The sequence below is a fragment of the Dipodomys spectabilis genome, unplaced genomic scaffold (assembly GCF_019054845.1).
Source record: "Dipodomys spectabilis isolate Male_0828 unplaced genomic scaffold, ASM1905484v1 ptg000009l, whole genome shotgun sequence".
NCBI classification, from domain to species: Eukaryota; Metazoa; Chordata; class Mammalia; order Rodentia; family Heteromyidae; genus Dipodomys; species Dipodomys spectabilis.
In genome coordinates this window covers 29,241,512-29,253,258 of record NW_024870686.1, presented here as the reverse complement: position 1 = coordinate 29,253,258, position 11,747 = coordinate 29,241,512, and positions in this window count along the sequence as shown.

Genomic DNA, 11,747 nt, shown 5'->3' with positions numbered 1-11,747 from the left:
AGCAGGTAATACTGATATTGTCAGGACAGCCTGGCGTCTCTGGATTGCTACAACTACTCACAGGTGTAGGAAGGCAGAAAGTGCACCATTATTAGCTGGCATGAGTTCTACCCAGCACAGAAGCCAGCTGGTCCCCAGGAGTGGCAAGAACATTCCAGAAACGTGGACACAGCGGTTACAATTCTTGCAGGCCTTTTCTACTGTGAGGCGCAGGTAGGCTGGGAAAGCAGTAGGTGGGAAAGTGGTTTGGAGGGAACTCATCTTGACATCAACCTCCTTAGCTACTTTAGAGTCTCTGGGGCCAAAAGAGCCTTCTCCCCATGAGCAACACCCAAGTGCTATTCTGTCTGTCCCAACTCACCTTTCAGACTACAGATTCCTGAAGAACCCTGGGCCAAGTTCAATGAGAAAGCCAAAATTGCCATCTGCATTGGTACTAGGTCATGCTTGGATCCCCAGCGCAGACAGCTGTCCAGAGAGCATCAGACCACAGAGCCTTGCGTCCTGTCATCAGTTCTAATAGTCTCTTATCACTGCAGTGGTACTTACCCAGCCCCGAAATGTGCTTTTGAACATTTATTAGATATCGAGTAAAGGCTTATGCATATGCACCTTGATTTTAGAGCAGAAGGTTAATGGAGTGTGAGTGTGTGTGTGTGTGTGTTCAATGACTTTCTCTAAAAAGTAAGTCAGAAGTTAAGTGGAATTCTTCTGCTCGTCTACAGGTTCTTAGGAAAGTCACTACTCGGGTGCATCCTTAGCTCTTGAGAGAAGCTGTAATCGCTGGTAATTTCAACCTTCTCCAAGATTTGTAAATCTCATCTTTGTTTCAGATAAGTGATTTATTTGTTTTGAACTGTGTGTGTGTGTGTGTGCGCGCGCGTGTGCATGCACATGCGTGCACAAGTGCATGTGTTCAGGAGCATGTAGACTGAATCCGTGAATTCTCTTCATGAAAGTTGCCTTCACCTCACCTGTATCCAAGTATACACTCCAGCCATTTTCTAACTCTCCCTTTCTGTATTTGGCAGATGTAACTGTATCGGCATCTTAGCAATTCCACTTAATTTCCACAAAACACAATCCACGAGAGCAATGATGCAGACCATGCTCTTTGCTCTACCTGCTCTTCCCACCTCTCATCCTCCATAATTACATCTGTCTTTTCCCCTCCCCCTCCTCCAGCCCGCCCCCAGTCCTGGGCACCACCCCGGAACTATTTTGCTCAAGGCTAGCAGCTCTATCACTTAAACCACAGCTTCACGTCTGGCTTTTTTGGTGCTTAATTGGAGATAGAAGTCTCATGGTCTTTCTTGCTGGGATGGCTTTGAACTGCAATCCTCAGATCTCAGCTTCCTAAGTAGCTAGGATTACAAGTGTGAGCCACCAGTGCCCAGCCAAACCTGCCTTTTAAATAAAGAGAAAACAGCACGGTTTGTGCACTGTTGTATCAAGGAACAGGTTTAACATCAACAGAATAGACAATCTCTGTGTGCTATGTCCCAGAAGCAATGTGGCCTGCTAGATAGCATGAACTAACAAACTGTTAGGGGTAGTTTGGGCAGGAGTATGGGATTAAAAAAAAAAAAAAAGCCTTCAAAACCTCACTGGGAAAATCAGGAGTATCCCTAGTGACAAATACAGAAAACAGCTAATGTGTTATTTCATATTTAAATAGTTCGATGTAGTGCAATCGAGTGGTATTTGCTTCCAAAATGTTAACCTGACATTCAAGTACGGCGCAGATTGTAGAGTATATTGTGTCACGTTTTAGACATTTTTAGGATTATTGATGAGTTGAGGGGGTCACCAAAAATAGAATAAGTCAACCTGCAGAAGAGTTCTTAAGATAGAGTTCAAGTGATAGAACACAAAAATAAGAAAAATTGAAAAGAGGAGCACTTGCCTGGAAGGGGTATTTACAGCGAAGACTTCTTATCCAGTACTTGACCCAATCGTTCCTAGCCTTGAAAACACCCTCTGCACAGCAAATATATTCTCACACATTTTCTTCTCTGCATTCTTTCCCAATAGACTCTAGTCTGTGGGAGATCTGTTCTTTTGTGTTGCTTTTCCATCATTCGTACACTTATCTTGATAAATAATATCTTTAAGCCAAACATTATACACAGTGAAAGGAAATCATTCAAAAACAAGAGACCACAAACCACCAAGACATTCCATGAATGTGAGCATGGTGGTGCACATCTGTAATCCCAGCACACTGGAGGCTAAGGTAGAGAGAGGGGGACTTCCAGGCCAGCCTGGGCTGTTTAGCAAGAGGCTGTCAAAAAAGAAAATTAGAGTGGGGTGGCGTACAGTTGGGTCCCCAGATATTCTGTAGTTAGCACAAAGGCGAGAAAATTTAGAGTGCTTTCTGCAGAACCAAGTAAAAGCCAAAGGACTGGGTGGGGGCTTGATGGAGCCTTTCCTAGAAAGCAAGACACTGAATACAACTAAAAAGAGACACTCCATGCAAGCCTCCTGAAATGAGCGGGTTTTACCACTGGAGGGCGCTGCTGCTCCTCATATATGTGGAACCATAATTGCTTTTTCTTTGCTAGAGGGTCTTCCCAGGTTGTTCAGGCTAGGCTAATCGGAAAGTAGTAAATTCAAGCAATCCTCCTACCTCAGTCTCCTGAGTGCTGAGACTATAGTCATGAGCTACCACGCCCAACTTGGGAACACCTTTTTTAAAAAGTACCATTACGTTGAGAAAAAATACGCAACATTGACTCCACTGATATATTCAAATTAAACAAATTGGCAAAATGAAGTCCTTTACTTCTTCTGTTCACTGTTTCCTTATGTATCTCTTTCCAGACCAGTTGTTTTAATTATACTCAATATCCATTAAAATCTGTATTGCATATTGAGAGTACTTCTGAAAACCTATCTTAAAATTGTAAAGACTAAAGGTCAGCAGAGCCAACAAGAAGCTTCATGCCCGCTCTGATACACATTCCTTAATGACATGAGCTCACCGTGCATAAGGGTTTGCAGATATTTAAATGCAAATTATTTAGAAATGACCTCATGATTCACTTGTCTTTCAGAACAAGAATTGGTTATTAATTTAATTACAAGGATAACAATGGATATTCTGCATTATTCATCTCCAGCGTTATGTATTGGCTGGCATGAAATGCAGTTAGCAAACAAAAACATAAATGAATGAATATATAAACAAGGGAGTTATGAAAACAAATAAAGGCAACAATTCTCCAGTCCCTAATGACTGGTGTGTGTGTGTATGTGTGTGTGTGTGGTGTGTGTGTGTATTTGTGTGTGTATGTATGTGTGTGCATTTCTCTCAACTAATTATACAGAATTAGGTCACGCTTCTCCACTTTGTGGTACCTCTGTTTTGTTGTTTTTTTTAATGCATGAATGTATGGACCTGTGTAAATGGAATTGTTTTTATAGCAAGGACCTCCTCTTGTAACCGTGATTCTACTTTGGTAAGATTATCATGAAGAGAGAGCTTTCTTTCTCTTTTTCTTCCCTCCTTTATTTCTTCTTTTTATTCTATATTTTTATTATCTTTAGTCATACAAAGGAATTGCAATTCAATATGTCAGCTTATGAGTACAGTAGATCCTGATCAATGTTACCCAGGGAGAGCTTTCTATTAAACATTTATCTTGTGTATGTGTGTGTGTGCACGTGTGTATATGTGTGTGTGCATGTGTGCACATACCACACACACACACACACACACACACACACACACACAGTCCTAGGGCTTAAACTAAGGGCCTGAACACTGTACCTAAATCTTGGTGCTCAAGGCTAGTGTTCTACGATTTTGAATCACAACACCATCTCCAGCTTTTTGGTAATTAATTGGAGATAAGAGTTCTCATGGATTTCCCTGCCCAGGCTGGCTTTGAACCACAATTCTCTGATCTCAGCCTCCTGAGTAGCTAGGATTACAGACACGAGCCTCCAGTGCTCAGCTTATCCTATTTTTTTTTAATTTATGTCAATTAGTTGTACCAAGAGTTTCAACTTAAGAAGTCTATTTATGTCTACAATGCTTCTTGACCATAATCACCCTGCAATTATCTCTCTTTTCCAAAAGAACCCTAGTTCAATCCTCAGTACCACACAAAAATAGATGATAGACAGATCGAGGTAGATGGACAGATGGATGGACAGACAGACAGACAGACAGATAGATAGATAGGATGAACAGATCAATCAGTGGATAATTGATGAATAGATATAGATGATCGATAGGGGACATATTCCTGTCCAGGAAATTAGTCCAAATGATCTGAGCTATGCCAAGGAACAACATCCTATCTTAATCTTTTTCTCGTGTATGTCAGTGGTCAGCTCAGTGGCAGCTTTTTCTGCCTTGCATCCTCCTCTCCTAGGAACTGTTTTGAGGAGCAGCAGCCCTCTCAAATGAGACTTGTCCTCAGGCCAAGAAGAAAAGAGCTGGAAGACTCTTGCACATTGATGCCATGCTCTTAGCTTAGAAGTGCCCGGGACCCCAACCACATAGGCACACCCTTCCATTCATCCACACACAAGGGAAAGAAAACCCAGAGATGTTCTAAAGAAGGACGCCCATGTTTAGAAATCAATGCTTGCTGACTTCCATCAATACTGTAAAAATCCTATCCATAGTTCATAAAGGAATGATGAACAGATAAAATACCTTGCAATTCAAACAACTTTATTTTTCTGGTTGGAGTAAAAGCCATTGTTGTGGCATCTCGTGCCTTCTGGAACACTCCTTCTGCGTGACAGGGCAGCCTGCGCACACCCACGCTGCTGCTAGCATTCCTGCAGGTGCTGACCTGGCCGGGGAGGTTCTGCAAATGGCAGGAAGCCGTCCCCAGAGTTACTCAGGAGAGCACAGTTGTCTGCAGGTTCTGAGGAACAGAGATACTGAGGGGCAGAGAATTTAAAATGATAATACAGATGGTCAAGATTTCCCATAATGGAGAATGGTGTGTGTGTGTGTGTGTGTGTGTGTGTGTGTGTGTGTGTGTGTGTGTGTGTGTGTGTGTGTGTGTGTGTGTGTGTGTAGAGTGGAGAATGGGGTGTGTGTGTGTGTGTGTGTGTGTGTATGCGCGTGCTCAGACTTCACCTGACTGCACTTCTCAGGGAACAAGAGAAATTATGCCCTAGGTTGTAAATCTCAAGAACTTCTGAAAGAAGATTTAAATATTGAATATCATCTCTCTTCACAGGAGCCAGCAAAAATTGATGAGGAGAAAGGGTGAAGGGGAAGAATTTCTGATCTCTTCCTGTTCTCAGCCTCCTCACCCACCCCAGAAAAGAGGAGGGAGTCCTTCCTCTCAGCCCAGCTCCACCTTCTGAGGAGGTTTTGTCTCTGACAAAGGACTTCAAGGACTCTCAGAGGTTGAATAAGAAAATGGGTGAGGAATAATTGAACGAGGAATACAAAAGACTAGAGAGAAAGCTGGGCATTGGTGGCACACACCTATAATCCTAGCTACTCAGGAGGCTGAGATCTAAGAATTATGGTTCAAAGCCAGCCTGGGCAGGGAAGTCCATGAACTCTTATCTCCAATGAACCACCTAGAAAAAGCCAGACGTGGCTGTGGTTCAAGTGGTAGAGCTCTAGCCTTGGGAGAGAAAAAATACAAAAACAAAAAGAGCCCAGGGGCAGTGCCCAGGCCCTGAGTTCAAGCCCCAGGAGGGGGTAAAGAAGAATAGAGTGAACGGCCTAAGGAAAAAAGAAAAGGTTTAGTAGAAGAAAGTTTTGAAAGAAAAAGAAAAGAAAGGTAAGGGCAGACGAGGGATTTCGGGAGAAGGGAGCGCTGGGTGATTCAGGCTGTGTTTTCTGAGCTTCCGTGTGCCAGCTGAGAACAGGACAGTGTCACTCACACGTGCAAGACTGCAACACACACCAGATATGAAAGAGAACCGGCAAGAAAGGGGAGAGACGTGTGAGAATTACCCCCCAGCTTTATGAACCGCACCTCCTTTCTTGTTTTCCAGAGACGAAATGTTTTCACTTCTGGGGGTTATTTGGAGATGCTTATTTGAATACGACTCTCTGGAAGGTTTTCCATTTCTTTTTAAATACACAGATAAGAAATTGCCCGGCTCTGTTTGGAAATGCACAAAACAATATGCCCTAATACCTTGAAAAAAAATGCTGTCTTTTGTCCACAGGAGAAGGGGGTGGGGAGGGGCGGCTCGCTAGCATCGCGCAATGGCTCTCCTTCCTGGGACTGAAAATAGCCATTGGGCTCTGTGGCCATGCTGGAGATGTCTCTTGCCTGCTTCCCAGGTCCCGTGTGTGGGCACGCTTTGTGATAAACCACCAGTGCCTTCCACTATTCCCCATTACAGGGAGTAGACTGTGAAGCTCTCTTTGTAAACAGAAAGAAAAAAGGCTCTGGGCAATTTGCAGCACAGGGAGGTGAATGGGATGCGGATGAACTGTACTGGACACGGCCCAAGCCCTCTGCAAGCAGCCCCTTTCATGTAGTACAGTCAAGGTTGAGGAGCGGGTAGCCTCAATCTCTGAATCTCCCAGCCTGCCCCCTCAAACACCTGTGGCTCTTGCACACTCTGCTAGCCCCCAGCCCCCCACTGCATGGCATCCCCCACATCAGTACCCGGGGTGCTGTCCAGCACTTCCCCCGACTTCACAGCAACCATCTGCCCTGCTGCTGGTGGTCAATCCTTCTCCAACAGGTCTGAGCCCTTTCCAAATGTGTCCTGCCTCCACCCTTGGGTATTATTAACTGTATTTTTAACTGTATTCCTAATTGTATTATTATTCTTAACTATAATTTCCTTACATCTTATGGCCCAAGAACGGCTCTGTGTAATAGGTGTCTCTTTCCTCCCTACTGAGCAAGTGGCTGGGAATGAGCTACAGTCAGCCTGGTGTGGAGGCTCACGTCTGTACTCCTGGCTACTGAGATCTGAAGGTCCCAGTTTGAAGCCAGCCCAGGCAGGAAAGTCTGTGAGACTCTAATCTCCAATTAACTACCCAAAAAAAAAGCCAGAAGTAGAACTGTGGCTCAAGCAATAGAGTGCTAGCCTTCAGCAAAAAAAAAAAAAAAAAAAACTCAGGGGACAGTGCCTAGGACCTGAGTTCAAGCCCCAGGATGGGCACCCAAAAGATAACATTAAAATTAAAAATCCTGTTACAGAAGCAGAGAGAACCATGTCTGAGGAAGACAAAACCCGGATGGAAAGATGCAGGCTTAATTCTCCCTCCACCTGAGCCTAGGCGAAGACATTCCCTGCATCCCCCATGCACACGCGCCAGCATTGCGCATCACAGATTCCCCAGACAACTCCTGGGTCTGCCGCTCTGCTGCTTTGGAGGTGAGATGTCTCTTTCTGAAACATTAAAAAGGACTTCTCCTACCTCCATTATGACCACCAGAAACAAAAACAAAAACAGGAGCTGGGAAGACAACTGATCTCTGAGTTAGGGCCTATTTCTCTCTCTCTCTCTCTCTCATATTTGCAATTGCCACAATTACTTTAAGAAAATTCAAAGATTATTTTAATATGGGCCCTACAGCTTCCTTCATCCCTATCTCTTAAACAACTTTTTGTCCTTTTTTTTGGGTGGGGGGGAAGGAGGGGAGAATGAGGGAGGGAGTGAAGGAAGAGAGAGCCAATGTCTAAGTTTAGAATTTATACTAATTGTTCCCAAGCCTCCAAAGTTCCCAAAGAAGTAAAAACCTACAGGTCACATTCAGTTCTGGCAAATGAAATCAGATCTGACTGCAAATATCTTGAATGCAAATGTGTCATGCTCCAGGGGTCCCATTTCCTTCACAAGTGCAAAGCTCAGGAGGCGGGAAGAGGCAGTGGGAGGGAGGACGGGAGTGTGACATGTCTGACTGTGTCCTTACGGCGCACGAGCACGCACACGTATTCTCAGAGCAAATGAGATTTCCCCCAACAATCCACTGGCAGTCACCAACGAACACGTGTCTTATTAATCTCTTAACAAGAGTGGGACAAATATAAATCTGAACCGTATTAGCAGGGCTATTGTCTGATCTGCTTTTCCTGAACTTATCAAGGACAAGTAGGAAAATAAATCAGCTTATAAGGGGAGGAAAAATGATGAGTCTGTTAGAAAACACGAGCTGAGTCAAACCTGGGAAGATACTATCAACTGAAAACTATTTGAATGTATTTTCAACAAGACTTAACGACATTACAAACTGAAATCAGGTTACCCTGAAAGGTGCCAGATGGAGCAAAGGAAAAACCTATTGCCAAGAGTGTCAAGAACTGGAAAATAATATCAAACAAAGTGGAGCCATGAACAATTCCTATGTTAATATATTTATCATCAGTGACCAGTTTCATAACCACTGTAAATCCTCTATCCTTTCCAAGTTCTCCATAATTCTGGGTTTTTTTAAACTTCCTGAAAGTTCACTATTGGAAAACTTTTTAAACAACAGAAACTGGTATGTTATTTGCTCTTGAAGAAGTTTCTTTTCCAGTCACTACTTCCTCTTCAATACAGTTATGTGATCTTTTACCTCTAAATCCCCTTCATCCACCTGCAGTTGGCGCCCAGACCCAGGCTCCATCCCAGAGCCTAGCACATGATTTACTCTGTGTGTGTGTGTGTGTGTGCGTGCGTGCGTGCACACAAGGGCACAGGTACTAGGGCTTGAACTCTGGCCTAAATGCTAGCCCCATCTTCACTTCTAGATTTCTGGTGGACTTTTCATCAGACTTTTCTTCCTGTGCTGGCTTCAAACCATGATGCTTGGAGCTTAGCCTCCTGAATTGCTAGGATTACATGCATGAGCCACTGGTGCTCAGTTTCCCTCATTATTTCTTATGCCTTTACCCAATATATTTTTCTTTCTTGCTATTTCTTCCTTCTCTCTATTCCTTTTGGGGGGTGGGAACCAGTCCTGGGGCTTGAACTCAGGGCCTAGGTCAATTACTTTTTATTAATATCCTTTAGCTTTAATGTTTTCTAAACTCCTCATTTATCTGGAAGTATCCTAAATTTCTTTTTGAAACTTTTTTGGGGTGTCATTGATATTTCCAACATTTATAGATATGATTTGGTTTTGCTTTGTTTTGTTGTTGTTGTTGGATTTTTTGTGGGGTTTGGGGGGGGTGTGGGTGGAGGGGGCTCCCAGGGCTTGAACTCAGGGCCTGGGTGCAGTCCCTGAGCTCTTTTGCTCAAGGCTAGTGCTCTACCACTTTTGAGTCACAGTGCCTCTTCCTCTGATTTGTTTTTGAATTGTTACTTTTTGTTACTGCTGTCTGCTGTCTGTGCCCTGAATGGCAGTAGGAAAAGGCTACCCACTAGAAATAATCCAGAAAATTAAAATCCATGGGCTGGAAGTAGGAGCCGAGACACAAAACTGAAGGAATAGAAAACTTATTCAATAAAATTGTGGCATAAAATTTCCCAATTCTAGGGGCTGGGAAGGTGGCTCAGTGGTAGAGTGCTTGCATGCATGAGGCCCTGGGTTCGATTCAATTCCCCAGCACCACATAAGCAAAAAAAAAAAAAAAAGCCAGAAGTGGCGCTGTGGCTCAAGTGGTAGAGCGCTAGCCTTGAGCTGAAGAGCTGAGGAGCAGCGCCCAGGCCCAGAATTCAGGCCCCACGACCGGCCCCACCCCCCCCAAAAAAAAATTTCCCAATTCTAGGGAAAGATTGGACACTCAAGTAAAAGAGGCACCTAGAATTTCAAATAGGTTTAGCCAATGAAACCAACTAAGATGTATTCTACTGAACATGTTAAGATTACAGAAAAAGAAACACTATTGAAAGCTGCAAGAGAAAAACATCAACTTATTAGCAAAGGAAAACTTTTCCCAAGTGCATCAGAATTCTCAGGGCCAGAAAAGCATGGAATGATATACTTCAAACCTTGAGAAATAAACAACTGACAACCAAGATGACTATATCCAGCAACGTTAGCCTTTAAAAATTGAAGGAGAAAAAAATCTTCCCAGATAAATAGAAAACTAAAACAATTCATAACTACTCACCCAGCATATCAGAAGACATTTTAAGGAATCCTATGGGAACATAAGGAAGAAAGACATTGAAAAATACAAGAGCTCAGAAAAGAATAAGGTTTTGTAAAATGAATAAATAAGAATTGGTGGGGGGTGGCGGTGGGCACCGATGGCTCAGGCTTGTAATCTTAGCTACTCCAGAGGCTGACATCTGAGGATCCTGGTTCAAAGCCAGCCCAGGCAGGAAAGTCTATGAGACTCTTATCTCCAATTAACCACCAGAAAACCAGAAATGGCTCTGTGACTCAAGTGATAGAGCGGTTGCCTTGAGCTGAAGAGCTCAAGGATAGCGCCCAGGCCCAGAGTTCAAGCCCCATGACTGACCAAAAAAGTAATTAATTAATTAGGGGGAAATCAAATGTTTAACCCATTAAACCAGCAAACTCCTAAGATAAATGCAGCCAAAAGAAAAGAACAACCAAAGGACTGGCAATGTGGCTTAGTAACAGAGTACTTGTCTTGCATGCATGAAGCCCTGGCTTTGATTCCTCAGCACCACATAAACAAACAAAAAAAATGGCGGAAGTGGCACTGTGGCTCAAGTGGTAGAGTGCTAGCCTTGAGCAAAAGAAGTTCAGGGACAGTGCCCAGGCTATGAGTTCAAGCTACAGGACTGGCAAAAAAAAAAAACCAATAAGTACTTGAAACAAACAAGAGGAAAAATAATTACAGGAATACCTCTGAATAATAACCCTAAATGTAAATGGTCTTGACTCTCCAAATTGATGCAAATTGGCTAATTTTAACTCAAAAAAAAAAAGAAAAGAAAAGCTACGGTTGTTGCTGCTGTTGTTGTTTGTGGTGCTGGGGATTGAACCCATAGCCTCTTGCAATGCATGTCAAGTGATTCACAACTGAACTGTACCTCCAGCCCACTTGGTATTTGTTTTGTTTTTTTGAGACAGGGCACCTTTACTAGGCTGGCCTTGAACTCACAAGTTAGCTAAGCATAGTAGCATACTTCCTGGATGCTAACACTCAGGCGGCTATGACAGGAGGATTGCAAGTTCAAGGAAAGCCTGCATAGTAACCTTATAGCAAGAGCCAGTCTCCAAACAAGGAAAGAAAAGAGGCAGGAGGAGCAGCAGCTGCAACACAGAGATCTCCTCATCTTCTAGGCTCACGTAGGACTCTACACAGCGATCACAGAGCAACAGGAGCAAACAAAGGGCAAACTAAATTTGCATGCCAATCTCTGCTTATGTCTCGTCTGCTTGAGGACACTGGCCAAAAAGCAAGTCACATAAGCCAGCCCAGAATCTGGGCAGCAGGGAACTGCCCAAAGGTATGACTGATGGATGTTGACTCCCAGCTGTCTCTGAAATCCATCATGGCCCTAGAGAGCGGGTCCAAAGGTTCATCTGTTAGTGTGTAACCCTGAGACCACAGCTCCTCGCTTGCACCTTGTGTCTTCCTACCAGAGCCAATACACACACGGAAGAAAGAGGCTAATGGAGCTGAGGTGGGGTACAAGGGAAGAGGCTTAGAATAAATCAGGTTGCGAAATCGCCTTCGTGATCAAAATCTTCCAGTGACTGTGCTTCTGGAGGAAGAGTCTGGAAAAGTTTCACATGTTCGCTTTGTTTTATACAGTGCTAGTCATTATAGTGCCCAAATCATCAACAGTACAAAAATGGGGGGAGGGGTCAGTGATTGCATTTTTCTACATCTTTTTGCCCTCTTCCCATCCCCCGGGACCATCATCTGGATTCAACATGTTGCGG